The sequence below is a fragment of the Panthera leo genome, chromosome B4 (genome assembly GCF_018350215.1).
Source record: "Panthera leo isolate Ple1 chromosome B4, P.leo_Ple1_pat1.1, whole genome shotgun sequence".
In the NCBI taxonomy this organism is placed as follows: domain Eukaryota; kingdom Metazoa; phylum Chordata; class Mammalia; order Carnivora; family Felidae; genus Panthera; species Panthera leo.
The window spans coordinates 88804814-88825916 of NC_056685.1; the positions used below are offsets into that span (position 1 = coordinate 88804814).

The 21103-nt window shown below is 41.8% G+C and overlaps 1 pseudogene; it reads left to right on the plus strand.

Moving 5' to 3' along the window:
• The first annotated feature begins 9720 nt into the window (after positions 1 to 9720).
• On the plus strand, positions 9721 to 10434 carry LOC122225429 (annotated as a pseudogene).
• The last annotated feature ends 10669 nt before the right edge of the window (positions 10435 to 21103 follow it).

Consider the following 21103-nt stretch of genomic DNA (forward strand, 5'->3'; position numbering starts at 1 on the left):
CACAAAGTCGGTGATTTAACATTTATCGGCTCTTCTCGCCCATTTAAACCCATCCTAGGGACACAGCATTGTGTGGTAGAAAGACGGCTTTGGAGTCAGACAAAAATCTAGGTTAAAACCTTGACTTTCCACCTACTACCTGGGGACCTTGAGCAAGTCATCTGAGTGTTGTGAGTCTCAGTTCCTTTCAATGTGAAATGAAGATCATGGTACCTCATAGGTTAAATTTTAAATATGAGGGGCGCCTGGGTAGCATAGTCAGTTAAGCACACAACTTCAGCTCAGGTCATCATCTCGTGATTCATGAGTCCAAGCTCCGCGTCGGGGTCTGTGCTGACAGCTCAGAGCCTGGAGCCTGCTTCGGATTCTGTGACTCCCTCTCTACCCCTTGCCCACTCATTCTCTCTCTCTCTCTCTCTCTCTCTCTCTCTCTCTCTCTCAAAAATAAATAAACATTAAAAAAAAAGTTTAAAAAAATCTTACAGAGTTATATCTTCAGGTTACTCAAGTTTTGTTGGATTGTGTCGAAGTAGGTGCCTGGATGTACAATTTGGTCATAATTCATACAAGACATATACTGGAAACAGAGCCAGAAAATTAGTGCCTAAACTGGACAGAAGTTGTCCTTGAAGTACAGAGTAAAACTAGCCCACCCAGAGGGGAGCGCTGCACGTGAAGCCTGGCTGATAGCCTGAGAGCAGTGGCTCTGTAAGGCCTGCGTGAGTAGTCTTATATCTTCAGGTCCTTGGGCTCCTGAATGGATACAAGCAATCTTGAGGTCAGTCTGTTGCTACACCTCACTTTTTATTCTCTCAGGAATCCTATGGCTTACCTCCCGTGAAATGAGGGGATTTACGTCATTGTTCCCTTCCAGGAGATTTTTGTCTCCTCATTATATGAATGGCCCTAGATAGTCAACAAGTCTAAATTTCCCCCACACTTTGTTAGACCTGGAGTTCCCACAGGGGTGTCCATATCACCAGGTCTGGCAGCCTGCTCGTGAAGGACCTCATCTTCACATCACGTTGGAGAATCGTGGTGCCTGCCACAACCCTATTCAATTCTAAGGAAACTCATCCCCCTGTGTACTGTGTTTTACCACAAGATGGTACCATCTTTCTCTTTATGTGGTACTTGGTGCTGCTTGTCAACCTTCCAAAGAATGCTTTCTGCATTCAGTGATCCATTTGTTGCCAGCAAAGCCTTTGGAATGTCAAGACCTTGGCAACAGACAAGTGAATCATATCAAAAGAAATGTTCCAGTGTCTTCCAACATCCTTCCTTACTCTACGGAGTTTGTGAGTTACTTTCTAACGGGCAACTCCAAGCTGTCAGTTGACTCTAGACTTAGTTGGAAATCTGCCTACATAGTTCTGGCGATTTGCATGACAAAACTGGAGTCCATAAAGCTTGAAGCTCCAGAACGCATCAAGGTCTGAATTCAAAGTTTCACTAAACCAGAAATACAGGCTTTGAGGCCAATGCTGGAAGGGAACTCCACTATTTCAGGTTGCTTTTCTGTCACTTATACAGAATTTTACACCTCAAGAAGGAGCCAGTCAGCTGAATGCATTCATACATTAAATATTTTGCAACATACCCTATGTACCAGGAATGTACCTATATGTAAGGAGTTAAAAAACAAACGACAACAGCAACAAAAACTGTGTCCCGTCCTCAAGAGCTCACAGCCTGCTGGAAGAGAGAATTACACAAATATTACAGAGCATTCGTGCTAAGAATTCCAGTAGACATATTTACAAAGAACTATGGGAATTCAGAGAAAGACCTGTCTGTCCATGGATAAAGCATCCGAACTTGTCTAGAGTGGAATTTAAAGGATAAATAGATTTCATGGCATCTTTTAGTACCAGCATAGGGACTTTGGGGCAGAATTTTTTCTCCTCTAGGATCAGCTGGAACCAAGACTTTCCTGATGCATTGCTTGAGGAGAAGACAGGTTCCTGGGATGGTTATAAGCTACTCAGGTTAACTGCCACTAGGTCTATGGAACCACCCATCAGCGCAGGCAAAGGGTTTCAGTTATCTCCATCCATCAAGTGAATGCATCCCCCAGGGGATTCATCCCAGAGGGGATCACTGAAAGCTGGCTCATTGAGAGGGTAGTTCCCAGAAGGAATTGCACTCCCACTTGATGCAAGTTGTCTGGCCTATTGCCATAGTGTCTTCCAAGTGTCACTGGTCCTAAAGTGACTTTTTTGTTTCCATTTAGATGTCTTTCAAACATCTTAAACTACACAATTAGTTGTCTTCCTCTTCCAAAACACACACACACACACACACACACACACACACACACACACACCTACTTCCTCTCAAACCTTAATCTCAGTAAATGGTGTCACTAACCATGCTGTTTGTCAAGCTAGAATCTGCAAATTCCTATTTATTTCTCCCTAGCCTTTCAATTAATTACCAAGTTCTATACTTTTATGGCTCTTCAAATTTATATTTGGCTCAGGCACATTTTGTAATAAAATAATCTTTTTTTCAGGTAGCAAGTATCTGCTTCAGAGATAATATGATGTTACTGAAATTAATTCCAAATTTCGGAAAACATAATGTAGAAAACCTTACATATAAGATACATTATTTGATCTATAAAATAAATGAAAGCTATATCTGGCAAATAGAACTTATGAAGTATGAAGTTTATTTATGGTATCAATAATTTCTAATATAGACCTTATAAGAAAAAATTTTTGCAACTATGTATGGGGATGGATGTTGACTTATTGTGGTGATCATTTACTAATATATACAAATACTGAATCATTATGTTGTACACCTAAGTGTGATATAACATTATATGTCAATTATACCTCAATAAAAATAATAATTTCTTGTTTATGTTTATTTATTGTTGAGAGAAAGAAAGCAGGGGAGGGACAGAGAGAGGGGGGAGACAGGATCCGAAGCGGGCTCCACACTGACAGCAAAGAGCCCAATGCGGAGCTCGAACTCACCAACCACAAGATCATGACCTGAGCCAAAGTTGGATGCTTAACCAACTGACCCACCCAGGTGCCCCAAAACTATGTTCTTTTTTTCTTTAATGTTTATTTATTTTTGAGAGGTGGGGGAGGGGCAGAGAGAGAGGGAGACACAGAACCCAAAGCAGGCTCCAGACTGAGCTGTGAGCAAAAATCCTGACCCTGGGTTCGAAACCCACGAACCGTGAGATCATGACCAGAGCCGAAGTCAGACATTTAACCAACTGAGCCACCCAGGTGCCCCTGTTCTTTTTTTATTTTTTTCAACTTGCAATCTCAGTCCCTAGGGGTCCTACATTTGTACTGGACGTGAGGCGGCCACCACAGCAGTGTCACAGAGGAAGTTACACTCTGGGCTGTTCACCTGTCAGGATGTACTTCTATTGAAATCATTCTATTGCAATGGTTCTTACGTGCCCTCTTTTACAGTTAAAATAACTTTTGCCAAAAGGAGTAAATAGTGCAAGTGAATATAGCATGTTTTACTTTCTGATGTGGGACTGACGGTGGCAAAACTAACACACTCAACAATAACTGTTGAATACCTACTGTGTTGCTAATCAGTGGACCGCAGATTCTGTGAATTAATCTCACTGCCGACCTTCAAATTTTGCAAAGCCGGTAATGCTAAAGGAAATAAATAAATAAAATTACAAATTAAGCACTTGGAAATATTTTCAGATGCTGCTGCATTTGTCTTTTATTTGCTTTCTAGAGTTCACACTTGCCTCTTTCAAATAATAACAGGGATTATGTTTTGTTTTATCAATCCGAATGCAAATGATAGATTCTCAGACTGTTTACTGAAAGAAGTTAGACAAACAAGCTGCACTTAGTCAGAATATCTGGATGGCTAAATCAACTTGTTTAAATTTATCTTAGGTTCAAGCATGGTTTCTACAGCCTGTCTTGCTTAAAATGTATTTGAATTGTTTTAAATATATTATCTTATTTACCTTTCTGAAATGAAAATGGAAGCAATCCTTGCAACTTACCTTCCTGGATATACCTACAGTGAAGCCTTGTTTTTGAAAACCACAGAGGAATCTCCTGCCAGGCCAGAAGGGGCCTCCTTAATGCAGTCAGACCTCAGTTTCTAAAGTTGGTGTTTTTTCTTTTTGATTTGTTCTTCTTTTCTAGTCTGTTGTTTGAGATACTCATTTTAATTAAAGCCTTTTAAAACTCACTAAAAACAAAGCAAAAAATGTGATAATGGGTCAGTAAGTCAAAATCAGTTTTCTAATTGATGTTGACCTTTTATTCATTATGTCCTTCCGATTTTCTATTCCTTACCTGTTGCTAAACTCCAGCTGGGATTTATTTTAGTTGCATCAAAACCTTTCTTTAAAAAAAAAAAAATAATTCTTGGGGCATCTGGGTGGCTCAGTCAGTTAAGCATTTGACTTCAGCTCAGGTCATGATCTCATAGTTTGTGAGTTCAAACCCCGTGTCAGGCTCTGTGCTGACAGCTCAGAGCCTGGAGCCTGCTTTGGATTCTGTATGTGTGTGTCTCTCTCTCTGCCCCTCCCCTGCTCATGCTCTGCCTCTTTCTTAAAAATAAATAAACATTAAAATAAATAAATAATAAAATAATTCTTCAGTTCTTTGGTGAGCTTTTGCTAGGTTATACTACCCATCTTGTCTGTATTCAAACTTTTGATATTTTTGTTCATTGTGGGTTCTTTTGCATTTTGACAATTTAAAACAAATATTGAATGAAAATACTCATTTTGAGGGACACGTGGGTGAACCGAGGGACATGTGGGTGACTCAGTCGGTTAAACATCCGACTCTTGGTTTCGGCTCAGGTCATGATCTCAGAGTTCATGGGTTCGAGCCCTGCATCAGGCTCTGAGCTGATAGCCCAGAGCCTGCTTCAGATTCTCTTTCTCTTTCTCTCTCTTCCCCTCTTCCTCTCTCACTCTCTCTCTCTAAGTAAATAAATAAACATCAAAAAAAAAAGATAGATATAGCCATGTGTGGGCACTGCAAACTCAGTCAGTAGAGCACATAACTCTTAATCTCTGGGTTGTAAGTTTGAGCCCCATGTTGGGTGTAGAGATTACCTAAAAATAAAATCTTAAAAAAAAAAAAAAAAAAGGATAGGTATGTCCAGGTGGTTTACTTTGGCTGATGGAGGATAGTAGGGGTGATGTTTCACTTCCAGGCAGGAACTTTAAGTGACGATGCATAATTAACCTCATTCCCTCTTTGTACCTCATCAGTTATGAAAGCCTAGGTCAAGAGGAACCTCAATCAGCCTGTGTCCTGAGTAAACAGACCCCGTAACAACCCACTATGAACATGGAGAACGACATGGATAAACTTGTTATGGTAAGCCACTGAGATATGAGGGTTGTTTGTCGTGCGGCATAACCTAGCCCACCTGACTAGCACATTCCACATCCAGGGACAGTGCCCCTTCTTCCTGTCTGGCATACGCATTTCTAGGAAGCAAACAATAACTGCTCTCCCCTGATAGGTTAGACCAGTGGTTCTAAAACTAGTGGGTGAAAGTCTGATAAGAAAGAGGAGATTTGCATAGTCTCAAAATATCTCCTCACAAAATACTTATTAATTACAGAGGAAAGAATAGTAAGTTTTACAGGGAAAAAACTGGGACACCTGAATGGCTCAGGTAAGTATCTGACTCTTGATTTCAGCTTGGGTCATAATCTCACCGTTCGTGAGTTCTAGCCCCACACTGTCAGTGCAGAGCCTGCTTGGGACTCTCTCTCTCCTTCTCTCTCTGTCCCTCCCCCTCCCCCTGCCTCCCCCCCCAAAAAAAATAAATAAATAAACTTAAAAAAAAAAAAAAGGAAACCTACGGAGACAAACCTGATAGACACCAACTTAGCCAAATGATAGAATTTATATTATGGGATAAAGAGATAAGTAAGTATCATATGCCTCTTGACAGGATGCATTATGAAGGACATATCATTTCTGTGATATTACTGGTAAAAATGCACACCCTGAAAGTATTCCTGAAGAAACATAGAAAGGACCAAATTGAAGGACATTCTTTAAAATAACAAAGGGTCAGGAGTAGCCAAGAAGACATGAATGAGTAAGAAGGAAAAAGTATGGGGGCATCTGGGTGGCTCAGTCGTTTAAGCGTCTGACTTCTGCTCAGGTCATGATCTCGAAGTCTGTGGGTTTGATCCCTGTGTTGGGCTCTGTGCTGACAGCTCAGAACCTGGAGCCTGCTTCAGATTCTGTGCCTCCCTCTCTCTCTGCCCCTCCCCAGCTCATGCTCTAGCTCTCTCTCTCTCTCTCAAAAGTAAGCATTAAAAAAAAATTGTTTAAAGAAGTAAAATGGGGCGCCTGGGTGGCTCAGTTGGTTAAGCAGCCGACTTCGGCTCAGGTCATGATCTCACGGTCCGTGAGTTCAAGCCCCACGTCGGGCTCGGTGCTGACAGCTCGGAGCCTGTAGCCTGTTTCAGATTCTGTGTCTCCCTCTCTCTGACCCTCCCCCGTTCATGCTCTGTCTCTCTCTGTCTCAAAAATAAATAAAAACGTTAAAAAAAAATTAAAGAAGTAAAAGATATATGGAAAGTTATGTGACACAGGAACATTGCAGATCATCAGAAATATGTACTTTTCAGTAAGTAGTTCTGGGCTGACTATCCATGTGGGAAAACATGAACTAAAGCCATGCCTCACAGCACACACAAAAATAAATTCCAGGTGGATTAAATATAAAAGTATGAAAAATGGGCACCTGGCTGGCCCATTTGATAGAACACGCAACTCCTGATCTCAGGGTTGTAAGTTCAAGCCCCATGTTGGGTGAAGAGCTTACTTAAAAATAAAATCTATTTAAAAAACGTATGAGGGGCACCTGGCTGGCTCAGTTGGGTAAGCATCTGACTCTTGATCTCAGATCAGGCCTTGATCTCAGGGTCATGAGTTTAAGCCCCTCACTGGGCTCCACGCTGGGTGTGATGCTTACTTAAAAAAAAAAAAAAAAAATGGTATGAAAAGCAAAATTACAAACTCTTTAAAAATATTTATAGGAAAAATAACTTTATAACTTTGAGATAGGAAAGGACTTTCTTTTAAAGGTACAATGAGCAGAAGCTACAAGGAAAACCGATAAACTTTACAGTAACAAAAGGTATCATAAGGAAAGGGGAAAGGGATCAACATAACACTGTATGTTAACTATACTAGAATTTTAATATTTCTTTTTTAATTTTTTTCAATGTTTATTTATTTTTGAGATAGAGTGTAAGCAGGGAAGGAGCAGAGAGAGAGAGACAGACAGACAGACAGACAGAGAATCTGAAGCAGACTCCAAGCTCTGAGCTGTCAGCACAGAGCCTGACATGGGGCTCGAACTCACGAACCACAAGATCATGACCTGAGCGAAAGTAGGATGCTTAACCGACTGAGCCGCCCAGGTGCCCCTGGAAGGTAAATTTCTTAATAATTCAAATCATAACTAATATTTTATTTTTTTTTATTTTTGAGAGAGAGAGACAGAGACAGAGCACAAGAGAGGGAGGAACAGAGAGAGAGGGAGACACAGAATTCAAAGCAGGCTCCCAGTTCTGTCAGCACAGAGCCTGACACAGGGCTCGAACCCACAAACCACGAGATCATGATCTGAGCCAAAGTTGGATGCTCAACCGACTGAGCCACCCAGGCACCCCAATTATATGGGAATTTTTTTAAATATAGTAACAATAAACAAGTAAGTAGATAAAGAAAAAACAGATCATCAACCAATAGAAGATATAGGTAGTGAATATAACACAAAATATCAGAATTCAGAACATATGAACAACTGTGATTAAAAAAACAAAACAATTAACAGAAAATGGGCAAAAGAAATAAAGGGTAGTAGTTGGGAGTGGCAGCATGGAAAAACAGAAAGTGCACTGACAAAGAATTCCAAGGATATTGGCTTTGAGACCTAGCTCTGCCAATACCCCTTTACTTTTCTGGAATAAGTAACTCAATCTCTTTGAATCTAGTTTTCTTATCTGTAAAATGGGAGCAAAGGGTGGGCATCCAGCATGAAAAGGCAGAGAATGAGAAAGGTTTGAGGTGGGGTGGGGTTGGGGTTGTCTATCAGTTAGGCCAGCCCAGGTTCTTAATGCTATCTGCCCACTAAGAAGACCTGGGGAGATTTTTAAACCACCCTGCCTTTGAGATTCTGTTTACTTCTCAGGGTCCTCAAACTCCAGCAAACCTCAGAATCTCCTGAAAAGCTTGTGAAACCAGAGACTGTTGGGCCCACTCCCAGAGCTTCGGATTCAGTAAATCTGGAGCAGGATTGATCATTTGCATTTCTAACAGGTTCCCAGGAGATGCTGATGTTGAGGACCTACCCACTTGGAAAACTACTCAAAGTACAGTATGTGCAAAAAAGATTAGGAGGAAATGCCAGGAGGGTATTTGAGAGCATATGCTTTTTTTTTTCTTTTTGTGAAATTAGGAACATATCTCACCACCTGAAAATCTACTGCATTTTGTTAGCCATATGCATTTAAAATACATGCTTTTAAAATATGCTTTTTTTAACAAAATATGCTTTCAAAATACATGTGTTAAGGAACTGACTTTAGAGATTGCTCCCAGGAGGGAAGTTGTTGAATGAAAGAGACTTCCACTATATACATTTTGGTACTGCATGAATTTTACACCACATCCATATAAACAAACAAAAAACAAAAAAGAGTAAATCCAACAAAACCTTGGCTCAATTTATGAGTAACCATAGTAATAGAGAAACCCTCTGAATATATTATGTATGACTATCATCTTCCCCATATTTGGTTCCCCAATATTTCTTATGTTATAGTAAAATGCATTCAAACAGTTACAAATGATAAAAAAAAAAAAATGAGGGAAGAAAGGAGGATGGGTAAGTGGGAGGGGAGGGAGAAATGGAAAGCAAAGAAATATGGGCAGGTGTAATAAAGTTTGTGATTTCTGCTGAATCAACTTCACTTTCTTGGAGGACAGGGAGTTGGGGGGGGGGGACAACAAATAGATGAATATCAGGATCAAAATGTACACAACAGAGTATAAGGAAAGACGTCAAGTCAAGGGCAAATTATCAATTGATAACATTTTAAAATACTTTATCGAAGGGATTTCCATATCAACAAAGACTTGAGAGAAAAGGAAGGGGGCGCCTGGGTGTCTCAGTTGGTTGAGCGTCTGACTTCAGCTCAGGTCATGATCTCGCGGTTCATGGGTTTGAGCTCCAATCAGGCTCTGTGCTGACGGCTCAGAGCCTGGAGCCTGCTTCAGATTCTGTGTGTGTGTCTCTCTCTCTTCTCCTTCTCTGCTCACACTCTGTCTCTCTCTCTCTCTCTCTCTCTCTCTCTCAAAAATGAATAAACAAAAAAAAATTTTAAAGGAAGACAAAGCAAGCTATCACCTACCTATGTATATCCACCTGTGACACATACATTAGATGCCAGATAGATAAAAGATACTCAGTTTGAATCTTTATGTATATAACATATACATATTATATATTTGGTAAACCTTGGTTACAAAGTAGAAATGCGGAAAAGGAAATTTTTAGTTATAATATGCAGTGGAAAGCTGATGGCTTTCACAGGTGCAAGTTCAGGTTTTGTCCAGAAGAGGGGGGTGTGAAACTATAAATGGCATCATGGTTTTTTCGTAACTTGTTTCAGGCATTTCCCTACTGAGCAGCCAGAGGAAAGTCCGGGTTGGGGCAATGCGGCTATCGGCATTTGGGCAGACAAGTCTTTGCAGTGAGCCACTGTCTCCCACACCACTGCTTTGGGGCCACCCACCAGAACATCTGGCCACACTGCCAAGGCATGATACTCTGTCGGGCCCCTTTCCTTTACAACCTAGGAATCGAGATGATATTCTCAGTGTTAGTTTTCATTCTTTCCACCTGAACTGGTTAGAATCCAGAATGTGGGACGCCTGGGTGGCTCTGTTAAGCTTCTGGCTCTTGTTTTCCCCTGGGCTTCTGGTCTCACGATTTGTGAGTTGGAGCCCCTAAACCGGACGCTGGGCTTGACAGTGTGGAGCCTGCTTGGAATTCTCTCTCTCTCCCTCTCTCTCTCCTCCTACCCACCCCACCCCCACTCAAAATAAATAAGTAAAACTAAAAATAAATAAAAGACTGTCTCCCAGGTGAACGTGGCAATGAGGGGAGGCAAGTGTTTGTCCTCCTACAGACACGAGGCGCAGAAAATCAAAACGGAAGCCACCTCCCAAGAAGAAGATGACAAGCATTCACCTGGCCCTTCTGCAACCATGAGAAGTCTTGGGACGTGAAAATGGACCATGCCCGCAAGACAGAAGTCATCTCTTAACACCTAGTGCCCGGAGAATTCAGATGCCTGTCTCGCATTCGTCAGAACCAGTGGGCGCGTACAGTGATTGGATAGATGCCTGCGAGACAGCCAATCACTAGCGAAGCAGAAGGCCCACCCACTTGGCTGTCCTGCCTGCCGTGCACCTGCCCCACTGCGGCCCGATCCATAGATGTTCCAGCGTCCAGGAGGCTGTGTATCCAGGGCCTTCACAGGTATATGGAGTGGGTGTGGGGGTGAGCGTGTGCGGCTGCAAGTGTGGCAGTAACAGTGTGCTTGTGGGCACGGACTGGAGTTGAGTGGGGGTTGTTGGGTCCCCTGGGGGCCTGAAGTGCTTCCCTTGGCTCTGAAAGCCTTTAACTCGCTTACTCCTCCTCGGGGCCTGTGTCTCTCGACTACGTTCTGGTCAAGGACAAGCCCAGCAGAGGCTGCCTAGGGACTCTCCAGCCTCCTCACCCACCTGACACTTTGCCCGTTAGAACTGGACCGCCCTTCCTCCCTCCCTGCCTTCCAAGGCCTGTGGCCTGAGATTCAAAGCCACAGTCCCAAGGGCCCCTTGGCCAGGTCCTGGCAGAACAGCCCCTTTTCATGTTTAGCTGCTTTTGTAGAGGAGGAAGAGGCTGGGCGGAGGATAGCTGTCGGTCCAAGCCCTTAAATAAAACAGCCGAAGCCAAAAAAAAAAAAAAAAAAAAAAAGAGTCCGGAATGTGTTCAGCATTTAATGAAAAATGGGTTTGTGTTATTGAAGTTTGCACGATCAGAAATATAAATGCAGGAAATTTTTGTGAAAAGAGCAGTGTTCAAGTTTGCCAGAACTTGAGTAGCTTTTAATTCTTCTTAGTGTAAAAAGACAAAATATGCTTACTTGTTTTATTAAATGTAGTATGTTCATTAATTCCTCATGTACATTTCATTTGAAGTTACTTAAATAAATCCTCCTTACATAACCATCAAGGCCTGTCGGGATATAGTTATGTTTTCATATGTGGCATGTTCTGTGCAAGTAAATCTGTCTGCTATGTTGTTTCTCATTATCCAGACAATTCAAGGAAGAGGAGAGACAGACGCCAGTAAACACATGTAAACATGTTCCTCCTTGCTAGCAATCAGGGAGATGCAAACTGAAATAAAAAGGAGATGGCATTTTAGACTCATCATACTGGCAAAAAATGTAAAGTCACATGTGAGTGTGTAGGAACATGGGCACCTTCATGCACGGTTGGAGGGTTTTAAATCAGTGTGGCCACATCGGAGAGCAATTTAGCACAAGTGATAACGTGAACGGTGCATACACCCTGCAATTCTGCCGCCCTTAAGTTGAAAACGGGCTGCATGTTAGGCTTGTTATCCCCGTGGGTTATCGACCCACCACCCTATGAGAACCTCTTGCGCATGTGCATGGGGAAACAAATTCAAAGATATTCACAACATTACTACAGAAAAAATTGGAAACAACGTAAAGGCTCATCGACAGATAAATAGTGAGATAAAATATGTGTGGTAGAGTCATTCAACGGAAAACTAAGGAAACTGCAAACCACAGGTGTGTACAGAATCATGACCAAATCTCAGGTGTAAGTTTGAGAAGCAATGCTCAGAGAGCACACGCTGCAAAGTGACATTGCACACTGCAGTTAAAATGAACGATTTAAGCCTATGTGTATTAATCTTGTGTTCGTTTTCTGCGACCGGTATAAAAAAATTACCGAAGATTCAATGGCTTAAAATAGCACACGCTTATTATCTTCCATTTCTGGAAATGAGAACTCTGAAATGGGACTCGGTAGTGTCAGCAGGGCTGGCTTCCTTTCTCCAGCCAGAGGTGCCCTGCCCTCCTCCAGGATCTGGTGCATTGAAGCGCCCCTAGTGCATTGGGGCCGAAAAGGGGGGCACTGGAGCACAGGTGCCACGGGCTGAGGAAGCAGATGATTCAAATGACTGGTGAGCAGCTGTTAAATTATCAAATGTCCCGCTGATCACAAAATTGTCATGCAATTTGTAAAGAATACAAAGAAAAACCCATTTCCTTCCTCTACACCTATTTACGTGAAAAAGGTTCTCAGACTTTCCATTTATCATAAACAAAAGAAAAATGGAAAGAGGTTCCATGCTAACTCCTGTCTTATTTTAGAAATAAGTAAACATCATCCAAAGAAGTAGGAACTAATTGAGAAATTAAAGCTCCATTCATTTCCCTAAAAGGTGCTTCTCCGGGGGTGCCTGGCTGGTTCAGTTGAGAGAGAGGGCAAATCTTGATCTCGGGGTTGTGAATTCTAGCCCCACGTTGGGTGTAAAGATTACTTTAAAAAAAAAAAAAAAAGATACTTCTCCAATAAAATTTTACCTTTATGTTTAATAATTACTTGGCAGGATTTGTAATTTATTGTTGGATTTATTGTGTAGTATTAATAATTTTAATAATAATTCAAGAAAATTTTTTTAGCACTTAAGAGTCCTGTGCTCAAAAGAAAGAAAATAAATTTTAATAAATTAAAACTTATTTTATATATTTTTTATCACATGGATTTATGACAAGAGAATATTTATGACAAGAAAACATCTTTAAGGATAAAATATATTCTGTTAAGATAAAATTCTGTGGGGAAAGTAGAATGGGAACATGGATTCAAAGAGATAAAAGAATAATATAAAATTCTTGTCTGTTAAAAAGAGTTCATCCAAGGACACTTTTAATAAAGGTGAATACCAGGGGAGCCTGGGTGGTTCAGTTGCGTAAGCATCTGACTTTGGCTCAGGTCATGATCTCGCGTCATGAGTTTGAGCCCGGCATCAGGCTCTGTGCTGACAGCTCAGAGCCTGGAGTCCACTTCAGAGTCTGTATCTCCCTCTTTCTCTGCCCCTCTCCCACTCGTGCTCTGTCTCTGTGTCTCAAAAATGAATAAACGTTAAAAAACATTTTTTTAATAAAGAAAGGTGAGTACCAAATCACTGATAGTTAGATTTCATTGAACACATTTTATTTATTTTCTATTGGAGTATAGTTGACAAACAATGCTATATTAGTTTTAACTGTGCAACATAGAGATTTAATCCATTGGCTAGATTTTAAAATATGGAAATGATAGTTTAATTTTAATATGCCAAAACAAACTATGATGGAATTTACCTTTTGAACTGTTTACATATAGGACAAAACATTGTAGATATTAATCCAAAAATGTTCGGAGGGGTAGAGAGTTTTACGAAATTACCATAGTGGGCACAAAAGCAAAAATTCCGAAGGCTGCTGCTCTAGGGTAGCATTGCTGGGTCTTAAGGTATTGAGGGTATTGGTCTCTACGGGGATAACATCAACTTATTTGGCAGGATGGTTGTAGCAGTTTCCGCTCTCTCCAGAAATCCATTTTCTTTGCTAATGGGTCACTTGAATTTGCTAATGAGTTAGCTAAATTTCCCAGGAGTAGGAAAACATTTCTTTTTGCCAGCACTTTAGCGTTCATGGAGCCCTGCTTCTTGATTAATGCCAAAGACAAGGTCTCCGTCAATTTTAACCTTCATGTATTTCCCCGAGTGTCTCTCAACCCCCTAGCTTTGTTTTACATCATTCCCTCTCCCTGGGACGCCCCCTCCACCCAACTGCCACCAGCTTATCACCCATGCTTCTGGTCTGAGCTTAAATGTCCTTTCCTCGAAAAGTCTTTCCACAAACAGCCTACCTAAAGTTTCCTAATTCTCCATTGCAGAACCCTGTGGAGCTTATATGAGTTAGGAATGATGTATTTGCTTCTTTGATCATATATTTGTCTATCTCTGCACTAGATTGTAAGCTCCTTGGGGACTGTATCTGTTTTATTCACCTACATATGCCCCAGCATTTATTATAGCTCCTGAATCATACTAAAATTTCCATAAATATCTCCAGAATAAACAAATGGATGAATGAATTTTTTTCAGACTGTAACAGACATCATCTTTAATCCAATCATTGATGGATTTGAGCAGGATGTGACAGGCGTTTCCTTGAATAAAAAGGTTCTTCAGGCTTTTATGCTTCATTTCCGTTTTGGACTGTTGAAAAGAATTCTAAAGCACCCTTCATATGACCCCACCTCCTCCTTTTTTTATTCCTCTTCTCCCTCCTCTTTAAAAGGTCTTCCTTTTCAGGGCACCTGGGTAGCTCAGTCGGTTAAGCATGACTTCAGCTCAGGTCGTGATCTCACGGTTCAAGCCCCATGTCAGGCTTTGTGCTGACAGTTTGGAACCTGGAGCCTGCTTCAGATTCTGTCTCTCTCTCTCTCTCTCTCTCTCTCTGCCCTTCCCTGCTCATGTTCTGTCTCTCTCTCTCAAAAATAAAATAAACATTAAGAAAATAAAAGAAAAAAAAGGTCTTCCTTTTTTTTACTCCCTCTGTAATATATTCAACACTAAGATGATGGATAAATTTGGTAATTTTGCAAATGAAAGAAGAAAAATGCACTTTACTATTCCCCAGTCTTCAGCTCCAAGTTTACAGGTGAACTTGGACTGTCAGGGATTGTACATGTAACCAACAGTGATGGAGTTCAGGACGTGCTACCCCAAAATATGGCACCTTGGCATACTAAATATTTTAAGCTGAGGGAAGTTGAGAAATGGCAGGGTGTTGGAAAGATTCTCTGATCTTCCCCCTGAAGCAGGTCTTTAGATTTTCATATGAGAGATGCCCTCCCCATACCAGGAGGATCCTTATCCCCAAAGATCTCGGAGAGGAATCTGAAGGAACAGGCCTTGCTAAGTGTCTCCCAGTTTATTACACTTTATCTATCACACTTTCCCATGACTTTCCACTCTTCATCAAACCTATCATAAAAATGCCCAGGTCTTATTTTCCTTCTGAAGGCTTCCATGTCACAGAAAACTTGTATAAATTTGTAGGCTTTTCTCTTGTTAATCTTTTGGTACAGAACTCCAGCCAAGAACCTAAAGGGAATGGAAGGAGAAGATTCTTTTCCCGCTCCCCTTCAATAGCTAAGATAAATTGTCATCAAATCCTCTGGTACCAGACTACACTTCCCTGTCTATAATACAAGTTTCTTAAGTGTGCAGTGTAATACTAAGACCACATTTTATTTAATTAATTACTTTAAAGATTTTACTTTTAAGTAATCTCTACATGCAATGTGGGGCTGGAACCCACAACCTTCAGATCAAGAGTTGCTTGCTACCCCAACTGAGCCTACCAGGTGCCCCACTAAGCCCACATTTTATTTTCCTATTTCTTTTTTTTTTTTTTTTGATTTTTGTAATGTTTATTTATTTTTGAGAGACAGAGACAGAGCACGAGCAGGGGAGGGGCAGAGAGAGAGGGAGGCACAGAATCCGAAACAGGCTCCAGGCTCCAAGCTGTCAGCACAGAACCCGACGTGGGGCTTGAACTCGGGAACGGCGAGATCATGACCTGAGCCGAAGCCCGAGGCTCAACTGACTGAGCCACCCAGGCGCCCCAATTTTCCTATTTCTTTAAAAAAAATTTTTTTTTTAATTTTAGAGAGACTGCAAGTGTGAAGAGGGGCAGAGAGAGAGAGAAAATCTTAAGTAGACTCCACACTCAGCACAGAGCCCAGTGCAGGGTTGATCCCACAACTCTGGGATCATGATCCTAGCAGAAATCAAGAGTTGGACGCTCAACCGACTAAGCTACCCAGGCACCCCTAAGCCCACATTAAAAGAAAAACCTTTAATGAGAATGAAAGAACAAAATTTTGAGCCTGTCTAAATCTAATTTCCAATTATATTTACATATATGTGTATATATATATATACCATATACATGTATATGTGTGTGTGTGTATATATATATATATATATATATATATATATATATCCCTGAACCTCCCCTTTATGTTGTTGTGAATCTGTATATTCTAAGCCTTATTTGATGTTGATAGTAACAGTGACAACTTTACGAAGAGTTTCATGTTCATTATCTCATTTAATTTGATTACTCTTCAACAGATGGCTTCTGGGCAGGCCCACGTAAGTCCTTGCTGGAGGAGAAGCTGACAGCAGCCTTCCCTGATACTGAGTACGTGTCTTCTCTACAGGGCTCTTGTCCTGCAGTCACCAACCAGCTGCCACCAAGCCAAGGGTCTGTCCACATCTGCTCTCACAGGCAAAGGCTTGCACCCCAGATCTATCCTGGCTGGAAGGGTAAGTTTCCTCTTCCTGTCTGAACTGGGACAACCATCTTCTCCTGTCCTCAGACATTGGTGCTCCTGGTTCTCAGGCCTTTGGGTTTGGAGTAGAACTTCACCGCCGCTGCCATGGGTCTCCAGCTTGCAGATGGCAGGTCGTGAGACTTCTCTGCCTCCATAACAACATGAGCCTTGTCCTCATAGTGTATCTCTTTCTGTATTTGTACCCTGTTGGTTCTGTTTCTCTGGAGAACCGTAACTAATGCAGGAACCAAGTATTTCAGAATCCGCCAGATTTAGGGGTGCATTCCCACACAAAGCCAGACTTTATTTTTTTTCAGTTATAATTAGATAGAAATTAAGGGACACAAAAAGCCAGATACTAGCCAAAAGTTTCAGTTTTCCTTTACTTCTTGAAATAAGAGCATTAAGAACCCTGGGTATTACCTGCTCTTCTCCTACTCTCTGCCTGCAATGGTCCAAGTGGTCCAGCGTTCGGACCTGGCTACACTCACATAGTCTTTGGGGGCAGAGGAGAGAGGAGCTGTCTTCCATCTGCCTCTGAGCCACTGTATGCACATATGGGTGATCCCTCAAAAGAAGGCATAATATTCTTTGTGGGAAGGGACTGGGAGATTTTCTGGCCTCTTTTTTTGCTTTCTTCAGAGGAGACTGTGGGCTAAATAGTGACATCTATCACGATTCCCTGATCTTACAGGAACCGCTGAGGGGAGGGGGGTTATTTCCCCCCATTCTTTTTTTTTTTTTTATGTTTATTTATTTATTTTGAGAGAGAGAAGAGGGAAGGCTGCTGTCAGCTTCTCTTCCCGCAAGGACCTGCATGGGTCTGCCCAGAAGTCATCTGAATGGGGGAGGAGCGGAGAGAAAGAGGGAGAGAGAATGAGCACTGGGTGTCGTATGGAAACCAATTTGACAATAAATTATATTTAACATAAAAAAAAAAAAAAGAAAGAAAGAGGGAGAGAGAGAATCCCAAGCAGGCTCAGCACTGTCAGTGAAGAGCCCGAGGCCAGGCGCCATCTCACAGACCGTGAGATCATGACTTGAGCTGAGAGCACGAGTCAGGTGCTTCAGTGACTGAGCCACCCAGGCACGGCTTCCCCCTATTCTATAACAGTAACATTAAAAAAGTAAGTAACACAATTTCTTAAAGTAAAAAACAATTTGTTAATAGGGAAGTGGAAAACTATTGCATATTCTGTTCCACTGCCACAAATATATAGTCAACAGCATAGTGGTTACGTATTAGACTCTGGAGCTGGACTGCCCTGGTTCTGATTCCAGCTTTGCTACTTAGTAGCTATACATGCTTGGGAAAGAATTGTCACCCTCTAGATCTTGATACTCTCACTATAAAATGGGAAGGACAGTGATAGTGCCAAACTCACAGGGTTGTGATGAGGATTAAATAAGTTATTTCCGTAAAGTGCTTGGAACTGCACCCGTGCACCTCTGAAGCAGTGTTCCCTGTTATAATTATCATTATTTAAAGATTTTATTTTTAAGTAGTCTCTACACCCAACATGGGGTTCGGACCCACACCCCGAGATCAAGACTGGCATGTTCTACCGACTGAACCAGCCAGGTGCCCGTTATTATTATCGCTGTTGTGGTTCTGGGGAAAAAAACCACAGGAGCCTCAGTGAAGAATGACATACAGGGGCACCTGGGTGGCTCAGTCGGTTGAGCTTCTGACTTCGGCTCAGGTCATGATCTTGCGGTCTGTGAGTTCGAGCCCCGCGTCGGGCTCTGTGCTGACAGCTCAGAGCCTGGAGCCTGTGTCGGATTCTGTGTCTCCCTCTCTCTCTGACCCTCCCCCACTCATGCTCTGTCTCTCTCCATCTCAAAAATAAATAAACGTTAAAAAAATATATATCATTAAAAAGAATAACATGCAGGGGCACCCGGATCGTTCAGTGGGTTAAGCGTTCGACTTTGGCCCACGTCATGATCCTGAGCTTCATGGGTTCCAGCCCTGAGTCAGGCTCTGTGCTGACAGCTTGGAGCTCAGAGCCTGGAGCCTGCTTCGGATTCTGTGTCTCCCTCTCTTTCTGCCCCTTCCCTGCTTGCACTCTGTCTCCCAAAAATAAATAAATATTAAAAAAAAATTTTTTTGAAGAATAACATACAGGGGTCCCTGGGTGGCTCAGTTGGTTAAGCATCTGACTCTTGATCTTGGCTCACGTCATGATCTCATGTTTAGTGGGATCGAGCCCCAAGTCAGACTCTGCGCTGACAGCATGGAGCCTGCCTGGGATTCTCTCTCTCTCCCTCTCTCTCTCTCTGCCCCTCCCCTGCTTATGCTCTCTCTCTCAAAATAAATAAACATTTTTTTAAAAAAAGAATAACAGACAGACCTTGTCACAGTTTTATTCCAAACTGGATTCCAGGTCCCATCAAAAAGATTGACTAATGCAGGAATCCCAAGCACTGAGGAAAGAAAGGCCAGTAAGGGATCCCTTTTGGCCAAAAATGCTTCTCAGGGGCCCTTCAGTCCCACCACTTGGGCGGCTACTTGCTCTGCCTCCCTGCACCCCACTGTGATCTCTGGCACTCATCCACAGCTATGGCAGCACCTAGAGTGGGGAAACAGATGGATCTGGAAACCCTAGTGCCTCCTAGATAGGCTGCCCTGGGTTTATGCAACTGGACTGGAACTTTCAGGAAACCAGCAATTCCAGTTTGCATTTGGTGAGTGCACACCCAGCGTGGGTGGCTGAAGGGTCTGCTGCCTCGTCATATACCCTCACAGGAGATGCCCTACTGCCTTGACAGCCTGGAGCCTCTGTCGCTGACTCAGTCCGGCCCTTCCAGGCTGTCTTTCCTGATCACACTTTGTATACAGCTCTGAACCTCATGACGCCATTTCGAATGCATTATCTCTCTCTCTCTACAGCTATGAAGTCTCATATTCTTCCCCCCCTTTCCTAGCCAAGAAAACAATGGTCAAAGAGTACAGTGACAGAGATGGAACCCAAGCCCAGGTTTCTGCCTCTAAACCCAGGACTCCTTCAAATACCCATCAGCTGCTTCAAACCTAACAGCTCTTACTCTCAGAGACCTCAGCTAAGGCGGCTCAGCAAAAAGGTAATCTTCCTCTCTTCTGAGTGTCTAGAGCTCTTTGTCTTTTACTTTCACTGGTCACGCATCATTTTAATAATTTCACCTCATCAAAAATAATTAAGCAAGATTCCTAAATACAAGGAATTCCCTCTGAAAGCAAAACAATTTCCAAATTATGCAATTTGTCAAAGGATGTCATGTGTTTCAACAGACATTTATTGAGCATCTAGTTTATGTCAGGAACAGTATTAATGCGAGCATAGTCCATCAACTCACAAATAAGCGATCCCACAGGTGGGATCTGACAGATACATGAGAAAGTAGCCTAGCAAGTGCTCTGGCCAAAGGAAGCACACGATGTTAGGGTGCCATGAGAAGGGGGGTAGAGAGGCAAAATTTGTCATCCCCAAATATGTCTCTTTGGCTGGCGGGTTATTTTAGATTGATTATTTTTAAGAAACAGAAGGTTCCGGAAAAACCTTTGTTCTTCCCCCTAACTATCCCAAAAGGAATTTAGATAGAGGACCTGCTCCAGGACGGGAGTTATCCCCATAGATAACTACAGTATAATGTGAACTGGGTGGGGTAGACATGGAGGAATTTAGCTAAATCTGTTAAAATACCTCTCTCTTATTGTGTATGGCCCAGCAAATATTTGTTTGCCGGGCATTTACTCTTTTTATCTTCCTGTGAATTGTCCTTTTTCCCCTTTGAGGTCCCAGACCCTAGCTTCTCAGCTCTAGACGCATATAACCCTCAATTGCCTGACTATCTGTGGACTTCCTGTTCCCAGATGGTAATCCTTTTTCAAAAATCATCTTTGTTTTTACAAAAGACTATGTACCTTGAGACCCTTTTAAAGGCGAGTGTCTCCATTATATTTAAATAGGATTCTGTTTACCAGCCTTTGGCTTCTCTGGTACGCTCCTGAGAAGCATATATATAGACTTGTTTCTCTGTAAAAGAGGTGATGAAATTAGGCAGCCTTAAAATGTCTGCTGCTAAAGTATAATGGAAGAAGGGGAGGGGTCTGTTATTCATTTCCTAAAATACAAGCATTAGAGATACATGTATTTCTTGGTATAACAAATCTTTTTGTTAGGGTTTGCTCTACATACGAATCCATCTCTGATTCTGATAACTGAATTGCAGCTGCCATTTCTTGTCTAACTTTGGCTATTTTCCTCTGAGTAATAATACCATTTTTTTTTTTTTTTTTTATAAATGATGGGATTTAATACTTTCATCAGGGTGGGCTCATTGAATATTCATATTCCGCTTACACTGTGCGGCAGCCACATGGGAAGTTGTAGTAGAATTTCAATGCAGAAAATAGTAACTCTGATGAGAAGACTGTTATGTGTGGGTGTTTGGAAGTTATGAAGATGAGACTAAACAAAGCAAATTCTATTTTAATAACGATTTGTGCAAAATGGGAACAGGTGATTTTAAGCAGATAATATTTTTCTAAGGCAATTTTATCCAAAGAAAATTGAAGGTGTTTAAAAGCCCTCATGTATTTTAGCCGTAACGAGTTTTCTTGAAAAACAGAG